Source organism: Mirounga angustirostris, unplaced genomic scaffold (genome assembly GCF_029215605.1).
Source record: "Mirounga angustirostris isolate CCGP_5_RB_7025 unplaced genomic scaffold, mMirAng1.0.hap1 SCAF_2, whole genome shotgun sequence".
NCBI classification, from domain to species: Eukaryota; Metazoa; Chordata; class Mammalia; order Carnivora; family Phocidae; genus Mirounga; species Mirounga angustirostris.
The window spans coordinates 191,161,906-191,188,824 of record NW_026991710.1 but is presented as its reverse complement, the minus strand read 5'-3'; positions in this window follow the sequence as shown (position 1 = coordinate 191,188,824).

Here is a 26,919-nt window from a genome sequence, read left to right as displayed (position 1 = left end):
ACCAGATTGGAGAGTGCAGTGTAGACTGTTTTTGTTAATCTTGTATTTTGATCTCGATCTCTGCTAATGTGCCACTGGAACATATTAAAATATGAGTGATTTGAAGTCATTCTAGAATTGATTTACTCCACAATAACTTATTTCTGTAATGGTAGGAATTCTGTCTGATTTGGGAACATATCTTGTTCAGACAGGTTTTTGAGCCAGTATACAAAATCATGTCACAGAGATCACCGGTTCTTACAAGCAGTTCTGTGAAAATAAGACACACACACACATTTGTTAGTTGCAAATCAATACAATACTCAGATTTACAGATAGAGAAAACCAATTCAAGCAAACCTCAGAGATCTCAATCAACTCAGGGTGTAATTCTCAAAGGATTGAAAAATTGATTACCTCCTGATTTTTTAAAGACTTTGGCCAACTGGGTGTTCTCTGAAACTGTAGCATCTTACTGCACCCTTCGGGAACTGTCAGTGCACTCTGAATATATTCTTGCCAAAGAGGAAGAACCTTAATCCCTAAGGGCACTTTTAACTTCTAAGTCCTAAAACCTTATAAGGACTAGTTACAGTCAAATATAAAATAAGAAAACCAAGGAAGTCCCTTTATCCTTTGACTTTACTGAATATTTGAATAAAGCAAGAAAAAGTGTTCAATTTTATGAGGCAGTTCGTATGTTAGGCTCTGTAATTTTTTCATTTCTTCACGTAGTATGAAAGTTGTGGCTATAGTATAAATATATATAATATGTAATTTTAGATAAAACAGAGCTGATGAGTTATAAATTAATAGGAAAATGGTTTATGTATACACGAACTTAATTTGTTTCTATTTCCAGATAATTAGGCAATTTCTTCCTCAGTGCTTTCTATTAACTCTAAATATTTTAAGAATCACTTGGCATATAAAACTTCTTTTTTAAAGATTTTATTTATTTATTCGACAGAGAGAGAGCGAGCACAAGTAGGCAGAGTGGCAGGCAGAGGGAGAGGAAGAAGCAGGCTCTCCGCTGAGCAGGGAGCCGGATGTGGGGCTCGATCCCGGGACCCCAGGATCATGACCTGAGCCGAGGGCAGCCGCTTAACCGACTGAGCCATCCAGGTGCCCCAGCATATAAAACTTTTGAGATTTAATACTAATAGCAAAGATTTTTAATACTAGTAGCAAAGATTTTTAATACAAATAGCAAAGGGTGCATCTAAATTTAGTAGAAACAAAATATTTGTGTGCTTATTGGTTTACTTCTTCACATTTGTTTAGCTACTAGAAAACAATTCTATTTCCTTTGCCCAAGTAAATAATATATAGTCATTGATGGTGAGGCACTGCTTTTGGAGGTAACAGGTCAATGTGGTAGACTTTTTTCTAAGAGACTGAGTTAAGTCTAAGTGGAAATAAATAAAATAGATAAGAAAAAAAAAAAACATCAGTTTGTTCTCTATATTGCACTGTAAGTTAACTAACTAGAATTTAAATAAGAACTTAAAAAAATAAATTTATAAATCACCTAGGAAAAAAAGGACAAGAAAAAAACCCTGATCATTCCAGATTCAAGATTTGCAATATCCAGCCACCTACAGAACAAAATAAAAGTATTATGATCCATGCAACTATATATATATTCCCTGGAAATAGACTACAGATATATAAAACTTTCTGTTTGAAAAAAAAAGTACATTTAGACTCACCCAAGTAACTGTTTCTGAGCCTAGATTTTTATTATCTTTGAAACTGTAATAGTAAAATGCTTGTAATACTAGACATTTTAAAGAGAAATTAATTGTTACTGATTTTTTTTAATTTAATATTTTATCATAAAATTTGAAATACCACACTTGGCCTCAGATATGCTTGGGGGACTATGCTTTTAAGAACAGAAATGGAAAAGCTTTATTCCTTTTACCTGCATTTTTATAGAGGGAAATCATTGTTACGCTGGTAACTGCTCAGAAAGGCAAAAAAGAGCCCTTTAAAAATAAACAGGTACTTTTGAAAATTCTAAAACAATGTAATTTGTTGAAACAAACACAAAGAGACAGCAAATACTAATTATGATCCAGATAAATTTAATATTCAGTTTGATCTATAGTACACCAAATAGTCGAAAATAGATTCTATCTTGTGTCTTTAGAATTTTAGAAGAAGAAGGTGTCCTGTCTGTTTTTCAGAGCTTTGTTCTTCTGCCTTTGGGACTAAATCATAAAGTTCAACCAGCACAGCTTTGTTTCCCAAAGGACACAGCAAGCCTTGATAGTATACTCCAGCTGTAATTCCATAGTGACACCAGATTGGCGACTGACGGAAATCTCTTGGGTGAAAGTGACAGAGCTGTAATATTTTCACAATGGACTGACTGATGTCTTTGGAAGGTCTGTCTGATTTCAAAGGACATTTTATATTTTTCTGTGAAGATGAAAGTGTATTAGACTTTTCTGATGAAAACCATCTGACTGCATACTAAGCATTGCAATAAATAAAATTATAGCGTTTCTTTCCTGAACTAGGTATCGCTTGAAGCTGATTAAGAATATTTTATTTCAAAGTGTAGATCAAGTGCTATTTATTCTTAGTACAAAGTGGATATGAGGTTATCTTTATTTCTATCTGATTAATAGAGAATAAATTATTTAGAAAATAGAATGTGTTGCCCATTCCTGTGAGGAGTGAAGTGTATGTATTTTTATGAGAAGATAGATTTATTATTTATGGTTAAAATAATAAATATTTAAGTAGATTATCACATAAAGTATTTTGTTTATATCCGGGTTTGAAACAAAGCATGTAACATCATTTTAATTTTTTTCTGCTGAGCTCCGTTAGTTTTACTTTTCCGTGGAGGATAGCCTGAATTTTTGAAAGTAGTAAACTAGGCAGTTGTGCTAAGACCTACATTAATCTAATCGACGTTGATCTAGTTAAATTTTTAAATTTTTGAAAATTCGAAGCTCCAATTATATACTTTAGTTTCTTTCTGTGGTACTTACTTTCAGTAAGATATGATGAGTAATTTTTAAACTATCACATTCATACTTGTGTATATGATATGTATTTTAAGAAGAAAAGAAAACAGAAAACCCCACAATTTTCACCCCAGCATTCTTGGTTCAAATTTTTAACTCGGTAGCTAATGCTCCATGTGTTATTTGAAAACTGAGTTGCTTATTAGAGCTTGCTTAAAGTTTCACTACTTGAAAAAAATATACAAATCATATTAACATGAGTTCTGTTTAAATTTGAAGTGTGTATATTGTAGATAGTTTAATATTTAAAAAAAATACTGGTTGCAGCGCTTTGAAATAGCAAAGTATGATTCTTTCCTTAAATTACTTGGTAGATTAAATAAATCTTTTATTTCTCTATTTCCTATACAAAATTAAGATTCAACACAAATTCAAAATTGTCTGGGCTTTTAATGATCAAATTCATCATGCGATGTTTAATTTTAAATAGTTTTAAATAGTGTTCATATTTTTTTAGCATCAGAAATTTCTCTCTCCTTCCTTTGGGTCTCCACTGGATTCCCTCCTAGCGATGGCTTCCTACTGTCTGTCCTGATAAATGAATTGGTATTGTCCACAGAGTTAAAAATAAAATTGCTTATCCCACAGATTTCACTGAAAGATGTAAACAGTATAGTGTGAAATGGGTTTGACTCAGCAATTTCATTTATGATAGGAAATGAGGCCTACACATGCGTCAAAGGTGACTTTTAAAGGTTCGTCAAAAGATTTGAATTTATGCATTAGAATCTAGTTATGTCATTGCCAGTTTTTATTACAAATAAGTGTTCATTAATGCAGAGGTTCTCAGCAGAGGCTAGTCCTGCATAACCTGGCAGGCACCTGGAAACTTGGGAGGGTATTTTCAGTTGTAGCAATAACCAGGAATCGCTCCTGACATTAGACCAAAGGGATGAGGAAGCTGGTCATCCTACGGTGCTCATGACGACCCTGTACTGTATCTGTTTCCTATTGCCGCTGTAACAAATTACCACAAGTTTAGTGGCTTCCAACAATACAAGTCTGGTGTTCTGCAGTTATGTGGAAGTCCAGAAGCAGCCTGACCAGTCTAAAATTAGAGTCTTGGCAGGGCTACAGTCCTTTCTAGAGACTCCAGGGGAGAATCTACTTTCCTTGCTTTTTCCAGCTTCCAGAAGAAATCCACCTTCCTTGCTAGAGGCCCCCATCCTCCGTTTTCAAAGCCGGTCATGTTGTATCTCTCTGACCAAGACCCTTTTCTTTTAAGGACCCTTGTGATCAGAAACTGCCCACCTGGGTAGTCCAGGTTCGTTTCTCTATCTCAAGATCCTTCAGCAGCGTCACATTTGCAAAGTCTGTTTTGCCATGTGAGGTAACATATTCACAGGTTTCAGGGATCATTAGGACTTTTTGGCAAGGGTTGGGGATGAGGAGTGGAAGTTTGGAGTCTTCTTTCTATTACATGTACCGAGAAGAGTTTTTCTTATTCAGGAGCTTTGCCCATTGAGGGACACTGCATCGGAGAGCAGTACATGGGGGGCCCTTCAAAGAAGCTGACCACCTTCAATTTTTTGTCGTTGCCATTTGATGCTATTTAAATAATCCTCAGGGGGGCGCCTGGGTGGCTCAGTTGGTTAAGCGACTGCCTTCGGCTCAGGTCATGATCCTGGAGTCCCTGGATCGAGTCCCGCATCGGGCTCCCTGCTTGGCAGGGAGTCTGCTTCTCCCTCTGACCCTCCCCCCCTCTCATGTGCTCTCTCTCTCTCTCTCTCTCAAATAAATAAATAAAAATCTTTAAAAAAAATAGTTAAATAATCCTCAGTGTTTGCCCCCTCTGATTTCATATACGTATTTGGTAGCTTTTGCCTAAAAGAAACTCAGGTGCTATCATTGAATGAGAAATCAGGATGACATCAACAATAGCTCTGAGAGTCAGGGCTGAGATCTAGATCTACATATCTATATTTATGGATTTCTTTAAGTCTTAAATCCCCACGGCGCGCCTGGGTGGCTCAGTCGTTAAGCATCTGCCTTCGGCTCAGGTCGTGGTCCCAGGGTCCTGGGATGGAGCCCAGCATCAGGCTCCTGCTCAGCGGGAAGCCTGCTTCTCCCTCTCCCACTCCCCCTGCTTGTGTTCCCTCTCTCGCTGTGTCTCTCTCTGTCAAATAAATAAGTAAAATCTTAAAAAAAAAAAAAGTCTTAAATCCCTGAAAAGATCCACTGTAGCCATCCCCTGTCTTCCACAGATGCCCTCCTCCTCCTCTCCTTTGAAGCTCCTGTTCTAGGTATGGATTCCTGCTGTTTGTCTTTTAAAAGTATGGAAGGCAACTGAGTGGGGCTAAGGATAGGGAAGGGAGAGGCTACAGATCTGAGGCAGCTGTCTTTTATGACTTAATTCCTGGGTGAAGAATTTGAATTCAGTTTATGGTAGATATTTTTAAGAACAGTTATCTAGATTTCAAGTTCAACTCTTCGTGATCACCTTGTGATTTTGAAGATTTCTTTTTAAACAGAAAAATGTATACATGATAAAATAAATTATCCTTTTCAGTCTGTTGAGAACTTTAAGACTTGGGATTCCAAATAATCCCTATTTTTTTTTAAGATTTCATTTATTTATTTAGCAGAGAGAGAGAGCGAGAGCAGGAACACAAGCAGGAGGAGTGGGAGAGGGAGAAGCAGGCTTCCCGCCGAGCTGGGATCCCGATGCAGGACTCGATCCCAGAACCCCGGGATCATGACCTGAGCCGAAGGCGGCAGACACTTAACGACTGAGCCACCCAGGCGTCCATCCCTATTTTTTTTTTAATTAGCAAAGGATAAAGAAAAAATATTAATAAAACACTCACTAATTATAAATTATTTATTGTAAAGGAATGATAAAATCATATTTATATTAACTTGTATATAATAATGAAATTTAATATTTAACAATTCACTATTTTCAAAGATTGTTTTTATTTTATTTTCTATTTTTTGGGGTGGAGGCTCTCAGTACTCAAAGATATTTTAAATGAGTTGTCTCCTATAAGACCTACACCACCACCATAATATAGCTATCAATATTTCTGTTTTACAGATAAGGAAACTAAAGTTCGTAATGTTCTTGTCCAATATCAACACATTTAGCTAAAGATGAGGCCAAGTTTGGGACTCTGATTTTGTGGTTCTCTTCTTAGGTAGCACTGCTAGAATGGGACCATTTTGGAACTTTATTTACAAACTGTGGAGTACTCACTGGATGATATTAGTGGGCCTTGTTTAGTAATCGGAAAACAATTTTGAGTTAACTAGTTTGAATTACTATAGCTACTTATAATGGCATATTTGCTCCTTAAATAAATCCTTAGGCATTGGTGGTTTTATTTAGTGAGTGATTCAGTGGGCCAAACCTTTAGGTTTAACATTTTTTATATATAAAAATATAATCAGCTACATAACCCTGGTTCCATGGTTATATTGCTGGGGAAAATCAGACCTAACTAAATTAATCCTATGGGAATTGTATTGCATTGATCAGCTTTTAGCTGATGTCCATAAAGAAGGGGAGGGAAGAGGATTCTCCTTATAGATTACCTGCCTATGTCCCTGTATTCTCTCTTTCTCCTATTTGGATTTTTAAGCAAAAATCCACTTTCTATATTTTAGACACTTAATAGGTTATTTTAGTCCTGACTTTGTACTAATGAATTGAGAAAAAAAACACTAAATTTTACTAATGTAGTAATTGATTACTCAATATAACTAAAATATAATTATAATTGAAGCTTTGAAACCATGAAGAATTTTAAAATGCAAATACTGTGAAATGGTTTGTCTTATCTGCCTATTCACTGACCATTAGCTTTCTGTCCACGATGATTTTTAACTTGTCATTATTGGCTGAAAAATTTAGCCAGGAAAAAAATACTTCAATGAATGAAATGAAATGAAAATAATTAATTTTAAAGTTTTTCTGCTTTGGTATAACATTTTTAAAAACTTTTTTACTTCTCACTTTGATTTTTTTTTTTTTTGCCCCATCAACTTTTCCTTGTACCATCTTTCGGCATAAAACCATTGGAAAAAAATATGAGAACATGACTAGTTTATAACATTATTTAAAAGAGAATAAAACAAATTATCTATATATACATTATATACTAATATAAAATGTATAAATTATATTTTGATGTTTTTCTTATTCTGCTTTGTTTCAGATGTTCATATGTATATTTTTGCTTGCTTTTGTTTGGCATATCTGAGAGCATAACCGCATGTATTTCTCTACTTATCAGAAGTGAATATTATATAAGTTTTTGAAGATCAGTATCATATTCTTTGTGTTATTTGATTTTCATTAGATTATTCTTCAAAAATGTGTATTTTTAAAGTTATTTATTTATTTATTTATTTATTTATTTATTTATTTATTTATTTATTTCAGAGAGAGTGTGCATGTGCACTTGCCCACAAGAGGGGGGAGGGGCAGTGACAGAGGGAGAAGCAGATGACTTGCTGAGCAGGGAGCCTGATGCGGGGCTCCATCCCAGGACTCTGGGATCATGACTTGGGCTGAAGGCAGACATGTAACCGACTGATCCACCCAGGTGTCCCCAAAATGTGTGTTTTTTAAAAATTATACACATACTAAAGAATGCTACAAGAAATATTTCAGTTTTTTTAATACCTCCAGTTACATTTAGAGTGATAACACTATTGACGATCATAAAGTCATGGGATAAAAGGATAATTGTTCAAAGTTAATGAAAGACTAGGAACAAACTGTCTCCTTTTAGGCAATTCTTAATTTATGGTGCATTTCAAAATACAGGTGTTTTATATAATCCTCCATTTAATCCAAACAACATATTTATATTGTCCAGTCACCATTTTTAAAATGTTGGTGACTAGCCTTTGTCTGGTAAGAACTTGTGTGTCTGTACTCCATAGCAATGACCAAGAAAATGAGGAAAAATGTATTTCAAATCAGTATAATATTATTGTACTTAATCAAAGGCTAATCATTAGGAAACCAAATACTTCTAGTATGTTTTTTTTTTTAAGATTTTTTTTATTTATTTATTTGAGACAGAGAGAATGAGAGAGAGAGAGCACATGGGGGGGGGGTCAGAGGGAGAAGCAGACCCCCTGCTGAGCAAGGAGCCCAATATGGGACTCGATCCTGGGACTCCAGGATCATGACCTGAGCCGAAGGCAGTCGCTTAACCAACTGAGCCACCCAGGCGCCCCTTCTCGTATGTTTTGTTCAGAAAAAAAGTTGCTATTTCAGTAAGTATTTCTTAAATTTAAGATATTTACAAATAAATAGTTGCAGCGCTCTTTATGTGTATTTGTGTAATTTTTAATCCTAGAAAGTCCAATGGATTTATCATTTCTGTAACCAGCTTATGAATGTAAGTGGTAACTTGGAAGATGACATTTGGAAAAATAGACTGCACTACCAGCCCCATGAGGCTCACTGGGCATGAAACGACCACAGGCACCATGATGGCCTTGTATTATCAAGTAACTGGAGTGAAGCTGATACACCAGCAGCGCCTGGACTTGGGTTCTGGCTCATAAAACAGACCTTTTCATTCTCTGCTGTGTTCTAGTTCACGACAGCTACCATATGTAGAGAACTATGTCCATAAATCTTGGAATATGATTTCTTGTAGCATTTGGATAACTCCTTTATGAAACCCAGATGGCAAAAATGAGGGCAATGTACTTAGTATTTACAACAAGGTTATTTTCATCGTAGTCTACAATATGCGATTCAACATCATTTCAATTAGCTAATCTTTTATGTCATATGCTACATATTACAAACCAAGATTAATACTTGCATAAATACTGCTGTAAGAATATACATTGAATATACAATGCATTTTTATTTTTTATTTTTATTTTTTTAAAGATTTTATTTATTTATTTGACAGAGAGAGACACAGCGAGAGAGGGAACACAAGCAGGGGCAGTGGGAGAGGGAGAAGCAGGCTCCCTGCAGAGCAGGGAGCCTGATGTGGGACTCGATCCCAGGACCCTGGGATCATGACCCAAGCCGAAGGCAGTCGCTCAACCGACTGAGCCACCCAGGCGCCCCTGCATTTTTATTTTTATGGTGACTTAAAACAAGTAGTAGACATCACTTCCTTGCCTGTTTGATGATTTATTTAGTTATCTAACAAATACTTACTGAGTGCCAAACGTGTAAAAGGCAGGATGTTATTCATTATTTTTAATCCTATTTCCACTTGGAGTGAGCAGATAAAAGCATGGTTTGCTATTTACGTACATAAAGATTTATACCTTCTAAAATAAGTTTCTTTGAGGCACAATAGGAAAGGAAGGAAGAATTTATGAAAAGAATCAAAAGGAATGCATATTACTGTTTAGCCTAAATTTCAGCTTCTGAAGACTTGCCCTATGTGGGAAAAAAGTTGCAAGGAAGCCATGGATAATGTCTATTCCCATTTCAGGACTCCACTTTCTACTGACTTCCATTTTCCTCCTATTACAGGCCAAAACCTAAGGTGCTAAGTGAGCGAGAGAGGAGTGAACTGATCTTTGATCACAGGGGTGGTTACTACATTGCCCTTAAAAATCTTTCTGAGCATGTCATCCTTCATCTTTTTGCCTTTCTGGCAGTAAGAGCAGAGTTAGAGACACACCAGCTCTCAGGGAGTCTCTGAGTCGCTGGGGAGTTGTCACATCCAGTGGCTTTGCGGAATCTTGTCCTTAGAATACCAATATAGACTACTGGTTTTGGACAGTGAGATATGAAAGATGAATTTGTCTTAATTGATGGTTAATGATTTTTTCAAAGTGAGCTTTTCTAAACCATTGAAAGACTTTCCCTTCTATCACAGTGACTCTCATAAAACAGTACATCTGATGGAGAGATTCAGTGTTAAACATGGATGTGGAGGGATGCCTGGGTGGCTCAGCCAGTTAAGTGGCTGCCTTCAGCTCAGGTCATGATTCCAGGGTCCTGGGATCGAGTCCCGCATCAGGCTCCTTGCTACTTGGGGAGCCTGCTCCTCCTTCTGCCTGCCGCACCCCCTGCTTGTGCTTGCTCTCTGTCTCTCTCTCCCTCTCTCTCTCTGACAAATAAATAAAATCTTTAAAAAAAAACAAACAAACATGGATGTGGATTTTATTTCCTTACTTCAAAAAGGGACTGAGAATAGTTTATCAGACACGTTTCTTGACCTATACAATACTGTGTGCTTCCTCTAACTGAAATAGTTTATTTTGCCCTTGGGCCTGAACACTTTAACATTATCCTACTGATTTCATTATCCATTATTTGGAACACCTGGATGGTGAACACTTGTAATAATTTTACTCAGTTAATAAGGTTAATTAAGAAATCTTTAACGTGGTAGAAATATGTTGTCTTTTAAAGTGTTCGTGGAAAGAATTTTTTATATATATCCTCTTCACTTACTAAAATAATCAACATGTATTATGCACTATGCTAAAATTTTTTACATATATGTATATATCTTTTTTCTAGTGCTAATTATGTTACTGTTAACTTAAATATATTCCCGTAGTTTTGTGGAGGGATTTTCCTGAAATACTGTATAATTTTTTTTCTGATTATGTAAGTACTAGTTTTCTATTTAAAAACACCTTGGAATATTCAGAAAAATTACAAATAAAAAGAAAGAAGTACCAAGTATAATTCTGTCAGGGAGAGATAACATTTAATTTTTATCAAGGTAAAATTTTTATTTACTCTGCTAGCATAAATTTATAACCCAGAAGGACTGTATACTTCAATAAGTATTTTACTCAGTTTAATAACGTGTGCTCAATAAGGATGATGATACTCACTTCAATAAGTATTTATTAAATATGCATCATGTACCTTACACAGTGTTTAGTACTGTAAAAATAAAAACAAGGTGTCAGCTGAGACAGGGACTTCACACTCACACACTGTGGGAGTTAAGAGAGAAAAGACAAAAGAGATCTACAAAACAATGCAATAGTTAAGAACAATATAATTGGATCATGTATATAAAGTGGAAATCCATATAAAATAACTCCCAATTGAATTTATGTAATCTAAGATTAGTTTAATGATACTTTAAAAGCGCTTTACCAAAAATACTATTTATTCTGGTTGCCTTTAAGAACAGTGCTACATAGGCAGTCTGTCTATAGGTTCAGCCCCACTTTCTTGTCAGCAATAAACATAGCTATTGGCAGGGAAATTTAAAGGGACATTTTCTAAATTTTTCAGCGGGGGGCGCTTATGGAAAAGGAAGAGAAAGTGTCTCCTTTAATGTCCTCTAGTCCACTTAATCATTATAGTTATAGCAGTTATAGGATCACAGCGTTAGAAGTGTTCATAATTATTCCAAACCCTCTACTTCAGAAATGAGCCAGAGGAGGCTCAGAAATGTTACCTTACTGCATCTTACCCTTTCAGAATCATGGTCCTGTAGTAATATGACTGTGATCTTTGAGATTGTAAACTCCGTGAGAACAGGGACTCTTTTGGCTGGTTCAGTGTATACTATTGGCCAAAATAGTACCCCTATGTGCTCAATGAAGTAAATGAATATAATCACACCTCTGTAAAACTATACTCATTGGTTTAATGTCTAATATCTTTATGTATTAGTGCATTAATCTGTTTGGCATATACTTGTAGAAGGTCTACTCATTGCTAAAAAACCCGGTTGCTTCTGGAATGGCAAGAATAAAATACACATTCTTTGTTTATATATAACCCAGAGCCATCTGATTTGCAAAGAGTTTGGGTACAAAAGAATTTGCAAATTCCATGCATACAGCAAGGCTCTAAGATGTCTCTTTCATATCTATCTTTGCTAAATATTAATCTTGGGAGAATCTTTTGCCATCCACTTTATGTTATTCTTTCCCCATTAAAAATATCTATTAAAAACTATTTTAGTTACAGTATCTATCATTGGCAATATGGATTGTACATAAAAATGGAAAGCCTCCCCCACCTCACCTTTGCCAAAAGAGAAAATCCTTAAGTTTTAGGTTTTGTTTTACTTCCTCATGATAGCCAAAGATGTGTCCTTTGGTATTAAGGGTGAGGAACAGACAGAGAGAGATTCTGTCTTCTCAGACCTTCTGGCTTTCCCAGAATGTTTCAGCATTATTGATGGACGTCTACTTCTACTGTGTACTGATCTCTCTGGGTAACCCAGCCATCCACAAATCATCAGAATAGTTGTGGCAATACAGAGACATTGTTCGTTCTCAAAGCCCTTAGCTTACTTTTTTTTTTTTTTTCAAATCTTCCTCAATATATTTTGTTCATTCGTTGATTTTTCACTACAAAATGTCATTTCTGACTTTTCTGAAAAAACAAAACAAAACAAAACAAAAAGTAGACCCTACGGTATTAGACATTAGACACTAGGTAAACCTAGTGTCTAATTCTCATGGTGGTATTCTGTAACTTGCTGATGATTCCTGTATATTGAAAGTCTTTCATTTGGTTTGATCGAAATGCTGTAGAGCACATATAGGGAATTTATACTGTATAATATAATGTAAAATGATATCTAGTATTAAATATAAGGTAGTGACAGAATGTCCCACAGGAACTGTTTAATCTGTGCATCTCACATTTACAAAGTAATTTTTGAGGAATTCCCATTTTAAGACTTTGAAAGGAGTGTCAACTGGTACCTTATGGCTTAATTCTGGGTGAACCCTAAGAGTGAAAACCATTCTGTACTGTGGTCCTGGAGAGGAGTTCATGTTTGATTGCTTCATGGATGATAACGCAGCCCGTGGCTGCATCGCGAGGAACGTAGTAATCACCTGCTTAGCAGGAACTATGGCACCTGCTTACTCCCAAAGCTCTCCTCTTACATATAAAAGAAGAGGAACAAGAGTATCAAAATATTTCAAGAACCTAGTATTTTCTTTCTTTTCCCTCAGAGATGTTAAGCCCTCCAAGAGATTTCAGGACCCTTAGAAAATAGAATATGAAACCTCAAAAAGCAAATTTATGAGGAAAGTAATATTCCCAGAACTCAGCTCTGTAATGTAATTCTGAGAACCCACTAATGCTATGCCTTGTCTATGAGTAACACATTCCTGCTGTATTCCTTTCTACTCTCCTCATCTTTTTCCCTAGAGGAGTATTCTCAGCTGCCAGACTGAAAAGTAAATTCAGAGAAGAGGCTCATACTGAGATACGGATGTCTGATTACAGGACTCTTCTATTAGTATTTTCGTTTAATTAAATAATATGTAGAAAATAATTAGCGCAGCTGTTTTAGGCATTGGGCACTCATTATGGTAGATTTTGGGGGACAGAATGACCTTTTTGATCATTCCAGCACATACGGAATATGCAAAGTCATTGGAAGACCTTATTTCATGTATTCCGTTAACTTTGGTTTTGCATAAATGTAATAACAAACATTTTCATCAAAATGCTTTGTTATACTTGATTTTTCCCTGACATTATAAATAAGATATCTACTTGTTTTCTAAGCTATTTAGGTCAGCTTTACCAGAGGCAATGGAATAGATTATCAGTTTTCAAGTACAAAAACAATTTAACAACCATTTCTCTCAAGTACACTGCTTTACATAGTAAAATGAAATAAATGTTTTCTCACTGTTGCCCAAATCACACATTTACTTACACTTAATTCTTTAAAAAAATTTTTTTTAAAGATTTTATTTATTTGACAGAGAGAGACACAGCGAGAGAGGGAACACAAGCAGAGGGACTGGTAGAGGGAGAAGCAGGCTTCCCGCGGAGCAGGGAGCCTGATGTGGGGCTCGATCTCAGGACCGTGGGATCATGACCTGAGCCGAAGGCAGATGCTTAACGACTGAGCCACCCAGGCACCCCTACTTACACTTAATTCTTATATTAGTTGACATTAATCAATTATTCCAGAAAATATCTTAAAGGTTACACTAATTGACCTTTGCAGACTTTATATATATTTTATAACATCTGACCTTAGGACTTAGTGTATTAACAGACAAAGTATTGAGTCTGGATCATAAAAACTAATTTTATATGATCTATACTTTTAAATGTGCACGAATAGGGTCAAAGCTTTTTTTTTTTTTTTTTCCTTCTGCCTGTCTTCCTCTTTATAGGAACAAAAAGTGCAAGGGTCTGGTATCCTAGATCCTATTGATTATGCAGATTTTTATTGATTAGCTTTTCATTTATACCTTTTTTAAAAAATATTTATTTATTTATTTATTTGTTTATTTGTTTATTTATTTATTAGAGAGAGAGAGCATAAGAGGGGGGAAGGTCAGAGGGAGAAGCAGACTCCCCGCCGAGCAGGGAGCCCGATGCGGGACTCGATCCCGGGACTCCAGGATCATGACCTGAGCCGAAGGCAGTCGCTTAACCAACTGAGCCACCCAGGAGCCCCTCATTTATACTTTTTAAATGCCTCAGCATCCAGAAGAAAATGCCCGCTGTAGGCTTTCATATTTTGTCACACCAGTCACAGGAGGAATTTAGTAGAAATTATTTGACTAGGTATGTTTGTGACAGAAGTGAGTAAAGGTAATTCATTTTTTAAATGTGTCTCCAAATGCCAACATCTGCCCAGGAAAAAAAAAAAAAAAAACATTTTCCCGATGTTTACATTATTTCTAAAAAACAAAAAAAACCAAAACCTTTCTGAATGATTTTAAATTGAATATACTGGTTTCTCCCAAAAGATGTAATTTTACACACATAAAATCTAAATAACAGTAAATGTATTTATAAATGTAGCAAAGTTAATGCTATATCATTACTTACTAACAGACCCTTCATATATACCTATCACCTTGCTAAACTGAGGTAGGTCTACATTTTCAGTGCACACATTCTTTGCTAAAAGGTAAGCTATCTTTGAAAAATAAAGAAAATATCCACTTGGTTATTTTTACAAGAGGATATGATATATTTCAGTCCTGAAAACAGTTAAAATTTTAGTGTGTGCACTGTTACTTCAATCTAGGTGAATTTATAAACTAATGACTGACCTGTACAGATTTTATTTTATTTTATTTTATTTTATTTATTTATTTTTTAAGATTTTATTTATTTATTTGAGAGAGAGCACATGAGAGGGGGGAGGGTCGGAGGGAGAAGCAGGCTCCCTGCCGAGCAGGGAGCCCGATGCGGGATTGGATTCAGGGACTCCAGGATCATGACCTGAGCTGAAGGCAGTCGCTTAACCAATGAGCCACCCAGGCGCCTGACCTTTGATTTTTTAAGTCAAAAAATGGTTTGCCAAATTTGTAAGGATAATGATTACTAGCTTAATACATTGAATGTGAAATTCAGTTTTTGAAGCTATATTTCTTCTGTGTTCCTAGAAAAAAAGTCATTATCGGAAGTACAGGTACCTTCACATTTCCTATATAACTTAACATACAGTTTTAAAATTACACATTGTAATACAAGATTTAAGTATAAATTGAATAAAATTCTTAAGTTCGTAAAAGAAAAATTAATCAATGAAATGACTACATGTATTAGTACCATTTAGTTATTTCTAGAAGCAAATTAAAAGATGATGTGAAAATTTCTACCCTTCAACATGTAGATATATGCCCTTGAAATTTATTGGACATAAGGATGAACTGGTAGAACTTCATAAAAATGTGAATTCTTATGATGCCTCACTCCTCTAAGATTCTGATTCAGTAGTATGAGAAGGGGCTCAAAGTTCTCTATTTTAAATAAACAAGGCATATACTAAACAAACCACTCTGAGACATGCTAATATGCGAATAATTTCCTCTTTTTTTCTTCATATGTGAGCTTTTTTTTTAATTTTTAAAGTCAGATGTATGTCTAATTATTGATATGACATTTATTTTAGAAATTGACCTCTATCAGTGATACTGAAGGAGGTTTTTGTTGCTGTTGTTTTGCTTTTTGATGAGCCATTGTAAGTATTTGGAAACGATTACCAGCATTTCAAGAACAACACGTATTTCCCAAATGGCTGCTGTTTGTTTGCTACCTTGCTAACCTGTGGAAACCAAAAGCTTAAAATAAAATCTCTGACCTCTAGAGGCGTTTAATCTGGTTAGGAAGTTAAAGCACTTAGATGAAAATGTTAATGAGACTGACTAGAAGATTATAAAATTATATATTCTAAGATTCTCAGGACCTCATTGATAAGTGTGATGGACATGAAAAAAAGGAATCAGAAAACATGAATTTGGTTACTCCCTGTGCCTCTTAGAAGTTCTTTGATGCGTGTCTTTAAACATTTACATTGTCCACTTAAACAGTATGAAAATAATTCCTTTTTATAAATCACTAGCTTATCGTAAGAAATGTTTATAATAATAAATATTAAAATATGTTATAATTAATTCAATAAATATAAAATATGATTACTAAGAATTTTAAGTGTTAAAAGCTAAAAGATGTTAAAATGTGAAGGTAATCATAGAAGAATATGTGGGAAAATTATTGCACCTGGAGGACCTCAGCAAATAGAGAAGTAGGGAACGCAGGGAATGCACATGTCACAGGTGAAAGTGTAACTCTAGAGAGCCACTTCTGGGAATATTCTCAAAATAATCTTAAATTAAAATATAGGTAGAAAGCTCTCCCATATACTATAATTTAAGACATTATTATAATAGCCTATTCTTTTTATTGTCAGGATTATTCATTACATATATATTTTTATATAAAATGTAACTAAATTAATAGCAATGGGATATTATATGTGCACAAAGGAATGAATTATGATGACTAAGGGAAACAGTACTTTAAAATCCTTGATTCATTACATGGAAATCTCAACTTTAACACTTTCTTAATGTGAAGTTTTATCTTATATTCATACACATTAATTGTATTGAAATAATTTGTAGAGAACATAATCTAGCCTTCATTTCTACCAATATTTTTCTTGTGAAGAATTCTTGTGCATCTAACAGTCAGTACATTAATTAGCAGACGCTTATCAAATAGACCTCAATGTGAGGTATCTCATTAAAATCTTTATGTGGTGACATAGAAGCATAAGGTAAAGTCCTGATGTTTAAGAAACACAATCTGGCTGTAGGGATAAGATACATACCGTGATATTTGTATGTCAGTAGAATCACTATATAATTAACATCATTGAAGTTGACCAGAAAAAAAGTTATAGCCACTCAAATGCGACAGAGCTCCTTGTTACTCGGCCAGCTACATAAAGTGGGGAGCCTAAGTCACAAGTGCAAGGTCAGGCAAGGAGGGCGTTTCCTTGTGGGCAACTGGTATGAGCAAAATATAAGATAGCAATATTTGAGTAAATAGTATGGACAACATTCTCTTAATTAGGCATCAGAGTCCATGGCTTACCATGAAGAAAGGAGCTCATTTTCTGTGTGAGTCATTCTTTAAATACTAGGGCATTCTTTTTCCTCCCAATTCTATGTCCTTCTGATCCTTGCACTGATTCTCTAGTTCACTGCCTGTGGTTCTGTAACGAAGACATAACATAACATAAAAACACCTCATCTTGTTGCTCCCCACCCGCCTACCTACATTGCTCCTTGTTACTTTCTGCACAGTCCCCTTATCCACCTACCACTCTGCCTTCACTGCAGTTTGACAAGCCCAACATAAAATTTCAAACATTTCCTCCCCACCAGAGAATATCACTGTTAGCAGTTCGCTGCACTGTCTTCCCATTTGATGTAGTGTCTTCTTGTATTAAAGCTTAAAATGCTTGTTACTGTTTACTTAAAAATTTTTGAGAATTTTACTCACATAACTAACCTTTTGAAACACGATTTTATTTTATTAAGATTTTATTTATTTGAGAGAGAGGCGAGAGAGGGAGAGAGTAAGAGAGAAGCAGACTCCCTGCTGAGCAGAGAGCCCAATGCGGGGGTCGATCCCAGGACCCTGAGATCATGACCTGGACTGAAGGCAGATGCTTAAGCGACTGAGCCACCCAGGCGCCCCATGAAACAGGATTTTAATGGCTGTGTGGTATTCTGTGCTATGGATGAGGTTTCATGAACTTCATTTTCCTAATCTGCAAAATGGGGTTAATAATAACTCACAAGGTTGTTTTAAGAATACAATGAGATGACAGCTAGAAAAAGATTCTAGCACAGTTTTGTAGGTCTACATCCTTCATTCCCTGGATTTTTATTATATGCTTAAATTTCCAATTGCTGAGCTCTGACATATGTGGAAATAGTCTATGTCTTCCTCTTGGACTTATTGCAAGATGTTTGTCTGAGGCATGCCTAGACCTTGCCAAGCTTATTTGTTCATGAATTGGTGCTGTCATATAATTCCAAATTACCATTTTTAGATGCCCCCCACCCACCCACACATGCCCCACATCTTTCTTTCTGAGTAAAAATTGCCTCTTTTTAAAAGTTATTCTCCAGGCACAATACATCTAGGTATTGTGAGTATGGACATGGAAATGAATTCAGGATGACTTCATAATTTAAAGCCCAGAAGGGGACGGTGATGATGCTGATGGAAAAATAAAAAAGACATTGCAAGTAGGGCTCTTCTATTGGAAAGTAAGAAATGTACATAGTGAGAATATGAGGTTGGTTCTGGATCTGTTTTACTTGATATTCTAACAGGTCCTCAAAGTGAAAACATTAATAATATATTTGGAAATAAACCTAGAGCTGCATGAAGAATGTGTCTAATTTAGGAATTACCTATGTTCATGCCATGGTACAAACCATGATAATGTATGATGAAGTCTCTAAAACTTGATATGAAAAATGTGATGTGTCGTTCAATATTTACATAGCCAATTATGAATAGTCTTCAGTTTGAATCCCATTTTTTTACACTGGCTGCGTGATTTGGTGTAGTACTCATTTTCCTCCTATAGGATGGAGGCAAACCTAAGCCAGTTCTCATGTTTCAAAGATATTTTGTATAGAGGGTGTCTGTCCCAGGATGTGAGGCACAGTTCACGTGGAGTCTTCTATCAAATACAAATGAGTAAGATTCTGTGAGAACTTACCATGTACCATATACTCCTCTATTACTATGTATGTATTTACTCATTTAATCTTCACAAAAACTCTGTGAGTTATGGGCTGTCATTAGCTTCATTTTACAGATGAGCACTCTAAAGCACAGGGGTGTTAATAGGTGTACCAACATCCCCACAGATAGTGGCGTGAGACCCTGGCCAGCCTGACTCTGAGCCTGAGAACTGTTACTGACGCGAACATAAGCAGTTTTATGTAGAATGTCTGTGCAAGGAAAATGGAAAAAGAAAGCAACAATTAAAGAAAAATTGGTGTCCTGGGCAATATATTGCCTTGGAAGAATAAAAAAACACTCCTAATGATATGGTCCTAAGGGGAATGATTCTGAGTCCCAAGGAGAACACTAGGCAAAATAGAAAAATTACCAGAACATTAAGAGCCGTTTGAAAGCTGGATATAAATGAAGCTGCCTAAGGAAAGACAATTTGTTCTTTATAGAGTATCATAATAGTTCCCACTATTTGTGTTCTTATACTTCAAATCAATGAAGCAATTGACCACAAGTTTAAAAAATAGCAATAACAATAGTGTAATTATAAGTAGTATCAATAACAGTATTTAGTATCAATAATAAATATAAGTAATATTAAATATGCTAAATGAATTTATTATATAATAGGTAATATACTAAATAACGTAGACAACCTAGTAGATTACTTGCCTGCATACCTTAAGGGTAGCAAATGTGTCTTCAACTTTTCTTTCATTTGCATGTCACACATGTTACTCATTCTATAGGAGGTGCTTACTAAACACTGTTCGATTTAATATTTGTGTAAAATTGTCTTATTTCTTACTATTTTCAAGACTTATGAATAGATTATCGTTTTATTTTGCTTATTTAAGTACTTTATTTTTTAAAGATTATTTATTTATTTATTTGTCAGAGAGAGAGAACACAAGCAGGGGGAGCTGCAGAGGCAGAGGGAAAAGCAGGCTCCCCATTGAGCAGGGAGCCTGATAATGGGACTCGGTCCCAGGACCCTGAGATCATGACCTGACCGAAGGCAGACGCTTAACTGACTGAGCCACCCAGGTGTCCCTTTATAAGTACTTTAATACAATTTTTGTAAATGTTAAAACAAAAACTTTCATATAATTCATTCATTCATTCATTCATTCGTTCATTCTTCCATTCATTCCACAAATACTACCTGCACTAAATTTCATCTTCTGTCACATGCCCAAGGGTGTCAAGAAGCAATTCTCTGCTCTGTCTCATTATCCCATTTTGTTCTCCATTCTGTCCTTATCACCAGCTCTTATTTCTTCTGTTCAAAATAGTATTTTCTTAGCACCACTTCCTGTATCAGCTACTGCCCCCATTTCTTTGTTTTTCTTTGCAGTAAAACCCCTTGCATGAGTTCTCTTTAGGCATGATCATCAATTACTCTGCTCTCATTTGCCCATGAAAATCAGATTTTGCCACATCTGTCCATTCACATTGCTTATGTTGGAATCATCAATAACTACCATATTGCTAAGTCTAAACGTCAGTCCTCAGTCCTAATCTTAACTGACCCATGTCCAAAAGGTGGCCCAGTTGTTTTCTTACCATCTCGTTGGTCAGTCCTGGGTTTCCTTACTTGATTTTCTCTTTTCCTGACATCTGCATGTTGGAATGGCCCAGGGCTTAGTTCTGGGCACTTTTTTCTGTCTTCACTCACTGTACTGGAAATCTTACTAGTCTCACGAGAGAAATATCTCAGTGATGTAAAAGAAATGATGTGCTGGGTCCAGCTAAGATTGAAAGCAGCAGCTATCTTGTAGGAACAATGATTTGATACCAAAGGGAGCTTTGGCCAAGAGGGAGTGGTGTGCAGACATAGTTGCCCAGAAGTTGAGAGATTTAGCAAGAGGGTAATTTGCTAATCAACCTCATACTTCAGCTTTGGCATGGAAATGAGTCTGAACTATGAATTAGGGTAAGTGTAACCCGAAGGGAGAGCCTGCTAAATTAAGTGCTCCTGTTCTTCATATTTAAGTTTTTCAAATAAATCTTAATATGGCTTTAGGTCCATAAATTCAGCAAAATCAAATTTATATGTTTATATTTAGGTGTATGTAATGTGTGTGTGTATATATTTATATATCCATATCCATATATAGAGAGAGGAAGAGAGAGAAGTAATCTGTAGATACAGGTATATTGAGGTAAAAAGTTTAAGTAGAATGTGGTAAGCATTTAATAAATATTTGAACAGTTACTACATGATGAGTATTTGATAAATTGGATTATTTGGTCTACACCTTATTAACTTCAGTCATTTTTGTAAGTTCTAAAGTGAACGTTTATAGAATTATCTATATAAGAGTAACCTAAAGAAAGCATCGTTAACTTCTGTTAGGGCCAAATGCAAGAATTCTGTTACTCCTTTTAGCTACCCTAAATTTTTACTTCTACTAAACACTAATTCATAGTTTAATTAGACCAGATAGACAATTTCCAATACTTGACCTCTTTGAGCTTAATTTAATAATACTCTGTACAACTTCAGGATAATGTAGAAGATGCATGAAAACAGTCATTTAACTGAAAAAGAAGAGGTTCTTTATTTTTATGTGGGAGCAGGTAGTGTTCTTTGTTACTTTCCCTTCAGAATGTTTTACCAAAGTGTTCAAAGTATATAGGATAACTTCATTAGCTTAATTTTCATTCAGATACCTTTATTAAACTACAAATAAAGACAGCTCTTGCAAAAAGTATATGCATAAGATATCTCACCTACTGACAAAGCTATGGGTGGGGACGTGGCATCATTGACACTAGTCATAGACAACTAGTCCCTGTTGTTGTCTGTACTTTTTTCAGAATGAGAATATGAAGCCCTAATGGCAATAATATCATCATCACCCCATTCTCTCTTTCTCCCTGTCTCTCCTCTCTTCTGTTTTCTCTCTCCCTCCTTCTTTTCCTCCTTCTCTCTGTCCTCTTCTCTCATACCTGCTTTTATTACAATGTTACACTGATTGCCTTGTGAGGCTGAACTTTCAGACTCAGAACCTCACCAAAAGAAAAGGGAGACTTTCCACCTTTTCCAGTTCAAAAAAAAAAAAATCCCAGGATGAACACTGGTTGACCTGGTTGGGGAATAGGAGTACCCTGTCCTGAGCACAGTGCCCAGGTACAGGGACTGATTGTTCCAGCCTGGAAGAGATGCTGCCCCCAGTGGCCACAAAGGTGAAGTGTTGTGCATATCAGCTACTTAAGGAGCCAGCAGTCTGAATGAGTTCTTAACAGTTCTGACTGAGCCCGCCAGGTGCCCCATACCGCTCCCATTTTTACTCCGTCTTCTTAGGACTCATCATTTTTCATTGCTCCCAAATTTTATTGCTCCTTGTTTTTGTTGTTCTGTTAATGTCATACTGATGTCCTCAACTATCATTCTCTCCCTGGGATTAGATCAGCACTCCGATATTTTGAACATTTCCACATGGATGCCCTCTTCCGTAGTTATTTGGAATTTCCAAAATTGAACGCATCATCTCTTTTTTCCCTAAAATGGAAATGTCTTCTGTTTTTCTCTTTTTTGGTCATTGGTAGCAGTATCTACATACAATTCCCAATATTATCAATTAATTTAATTTTATTTTTTTAAAGATTTTATTTATTTGTTTGACACAGAGAGAGACAGCGAGAGAGGGAACACAAACAGGGGGAGTGGGAGAGGGAGAAGCAGGCTTCCCGCCGAGCAGGGAGCCCGATGTGGGGCTCGATCCCAGGACCCCGGGATCGTGACCTGAGCCGAAGGCAGATGCTTAACGACTGAGCCACCCAGGTGCCCCGATATTATCAATTAGAATACCCAGCTAACATTTATTGAGTTCATAGTATGTACCTGACCATGTTAAGTACTTTATATGAACTATCTCAACTAATATTAATGGTCTGTAAAGCTGGTGGCACTTTATTTCTAGTTTATATTTTTGGTTACTGAATTTAAATGTGTTAAATAATGTGCCAAAGTCACTTAGGAAGGGTACCATTTGGATGTAATTGAGGACACATTTTGAACCATATGGTACTTCCTCAGAGTGGTCTTTGATTTCTCTTTAATCCTCCATTCTAAAATAGCACCTTGCATTGTTATTTTACTTCCCCAATATTTATTGAATATGTTCTCCAAAAATCTCTTCATCCTACCAAAGTACCCTTATTTATGTGCTCACTAACACCATTTTGAAATAGTGCATCTATATCCTTACTTTCCTCAGAATTAGACTTCTCAAATACAACATTCCAGCACCCTCCAGTGATTAAAAAACACAGTAAAGAACAAGACAAAATGCACACAAATCTGAGAATGTCCTTCCCTTCTCAAAGCATTTTGATGGTTTCCACTGTTTTCTGAGATAGATTCCAAACCACTAAATATAATCTGCAAGGTCACATTGATCAAACCTCTGTGCGCACAGCAGCCTCATCTTGCACTGCTCCAGTTCCTGGTTTCCCTCTTCAATAGTAATGCAAACTGCTTGTGGTTCTTCCTACATCTGATGCTGTAACGTACTCCTGGGTCTTTGATCCTGCTGTCGTGTCCTCTTAGAAGACCTTCTCCTGGCTTGTTTCCCCTGAACTAAAATAACAACCACGGTCCCCTGCCAATCAATCAACTGTCCAATACCTGCTCCTGCTAAATGATATCTTCCGGGCTCTAGAACTCCCTCCTTGACGCCAAGAACAAAATAAATATCCATTTTTTTTTTTTATTTCTAGACTAACTTCTGCATATTTCCATTAATGAACTTGTAAGCTTGTTTTATAATTATCTATTTCTATCTAGTCTGGGATTCTTTAAGTCAGAAACTGCATTCTTTTTGTACTCTGTTGACTGTCCCCAGAACATTGTGTCACCTGAGTGTGTTCATTAATTTCTCCTCAAGTAATAGTATGGCTTCATGAAGGAGATGAACTTTGAGTGGGATCTTAAATAACTGGTTTAGAAATAAAGGAGAGGACACATATTTGAACCTGTGCTTGACCATCACTGGGATTAATTTGGTTCTATCTAGCATTTGCGTTTATAGTACTCCATGATATTTCACACCTTGTAGTCTACACTGTATTTTTCTTGAATCTTGTGTATATTTAGAAGGTGCAGTAATGGTCTGGGTTCGGAAACAAAACTGTTTCCTAAAATCAGTTAATATTGTGCTTAATTATAAAGTACTTTAAAAACAGCACTGGGTGAGATGGCATCTGTGGTTGGCAATAGACATGCTGTGGGTAATTTATTATTAAAGACCTTTAAAAATTTAAAAACCCAATTAAAAAAAACTTACAACTGAAGGGTAGGAAAAATACTTCTTTAAAAAGCGGCAGTAAGATTAGCAACATCACACAACCTCCAGGCAAATGCTGATCTCACATAATAATAAATTCTCAGCCTATTTCTTGTGTGAGTTAAATATCATTGAAACAACTGCACTGATAACCCCTCGGGCTATCATCATGTTAGATTTCTGTAGACAATAAAGCATGGGAGACTTGCATGGAAAAAAAGGAAGAAAACGAAAACTCTGTCCTTAGAATCAGTAGTCTTTTTGGGTTTTTCTTTCTTTTTTTTTTTTTAATTTTATTCTTATGTTAATCCCCATACATTACATCATTAGTTTTAGATGAAGTGTTCCATGATTCATTGTCTGTGCACAACATTGGGTTTTTCTTTCTGATCTGAAAGTTGCTCTGCCCACAGTACTCTCACAAGAATTAGTATGTTTCCAAGTAGTGCAAGTCCTTGCTACCGACTTAGGACCAATTGTCACTCTTTGCAAAGCCTTCCCAGCTCTCTGTCTCCAGTAGATACAAAACTTGAGGGAGCTGATGTCATCTGTATATATTTCCCATGGTTGTACATCCTCTGGCTTCTGGACGTGGGCTGTCTCTTATGAATTCCTGAGTTCAATGAGGATAGTGCCCAAATATCATATTGTTCACATCACCTTTAAAAATGACAGTTAGGGATGCCTGGGTGGCTCAGTCGGTGAAGTGTCTGCCTTCAACTCAGGTCATGATCTCAGGGTCCTGGGATCGAGCCCCGCATCCCACTCCCTGCTCAGCTGGAAGCCTGCTTCTCCCTCTACCTGCCGATCCCCCTGCTTGTGCGCTCTCTCTCTCTGACAAATAAAAAATAAAAATCTTTAAGAAAAAATGACAGTTAAGGATTGCTCTTTCAAGTTAAGCAAAAATGATGATGAGTGTGTGTGTGTGTGTGTGTGTGTGTGACAGAGGGAGGAGGTTGAGTAAAAAATACCCTACCAAGGAAAGAATGGAAAGCAGAAATGTTTAACAATGCAGACAGTCATCACCCTTTAAAGTGTTCATCTGTGGTTTTTTTTGATAAAATAAGATTGTTTATGAAAATGTTATTACCTCATCAATTAAATCCTGAAATAATTACCTTGCATTTTAGTTTTTGTTATGATTCTGTTCCTGATACTTCTTATGACTTATTTAATCAAATGTTTTAAAAATTAGTTTTGTTCTCTTGATTCTCTTAGTTCGTTGATTTCTTGAGGAAGTATTTTTATAATTATACACTTGCTAAAGTTGCAAAACTTTCAGATCGACTGGATTATTCTAAGATATGCATATACATCTCTAATAATCCTCCAGTAGTCTTAACCAACCTTTTAATAGACTTCTGTTTTTTCCGATGCAGCATATGAGTGAAGAAATATGTTAAGGAAAAATAGTTTAAAGTCCTTTGACTGCTAGGATGAAATATGCTGTTGAATTAGGGAATGAAATGTTTCAAAGAACAACCAGATTGGAGGAGGATGTGTTGCTAATTCCAGGAAAATATTTTCCCAGCAAAAAAAAAGAATAAATAAACATAAAATTAATAGAAACTGCCCTTGGAGGCTTGACAGCTGTTGTGCAAATGGAATAAGACCTGGTTATTGAAGTAGATTTATTCGGAAGCAGAAAAAAATGATTTCCTCAACCTTAAGTATCTGTTTAAAAACAGGCTAAGAGTTAGGGGTCTTGTCATGGTACCTATTCTGAAGTCTATAAAAAGGGACCTGATTTCAAAAATTAAAGGATGCCTGTCCAATCAAGTGCCACAAACTTCTCTATTACTTATCTATATGTACGTATGTAGTTATGTATACAAATATACATATATATATTTTGTAACAGCGGGAGGCTTGTTTATGGTGGAAGTTGCTCAAATTCATAGAGGAAAAAACTGCTTTTCTGTAATTATTAACTTTTCAATTTAAATATGTACAGGGGAATTTCAGATCTTTTGCTACTTTCCTTGTTGCTGATATGAGGTTTAATAGCAAAAATAATTGTTATGGTATATGTGTAAATATAGAAATAGATCTATATCTATCGATATAAAACAAATCTTTTGTGTGATTTTTTTCCCCCCACCAAATAGCAAATTTCCGATTACAGGTACTAGTGAGATACAGGGAAAAGAAATTTAAAAATGCGGTGGCAAAATTTAGTTAAGGATTTATAATAAAATGTTATTAATTCATATTTTTGAATATAGTATTTATAATAATTTATTAGTACTAAATGTAAGTTCACTTTTGTATTACACATAAGGAAAAAAGTTTGCTAACGAGGTGGAATAGAAAATATGAAATACGTATTTTAGGGAAAAAAAGCCTTTACATCACACTTGGAGCAGCGAATTCTCGGCAAAAATATGTATTAATAAAAATTTATTTATTAGAGGGGTGCCTGGGTGGCTCAGTCGTTAAGCATGTGCCTTCAGCTCAGATCATGATCCCAGGACCTTGGAATCGAGACCCGCATCGGGCTCCCTGCTCAGCGGGAAGCCTGCTTCTCCCTCTCCCACTCCCCCTGCTTGTGTTCCTGCTCTCGCTGTGTCTTTCTCTGTCAAATAAATAAATAAATTCCTTAAAAAAAATTATTTATTAGAAAACCCACGGGTTTTACTAG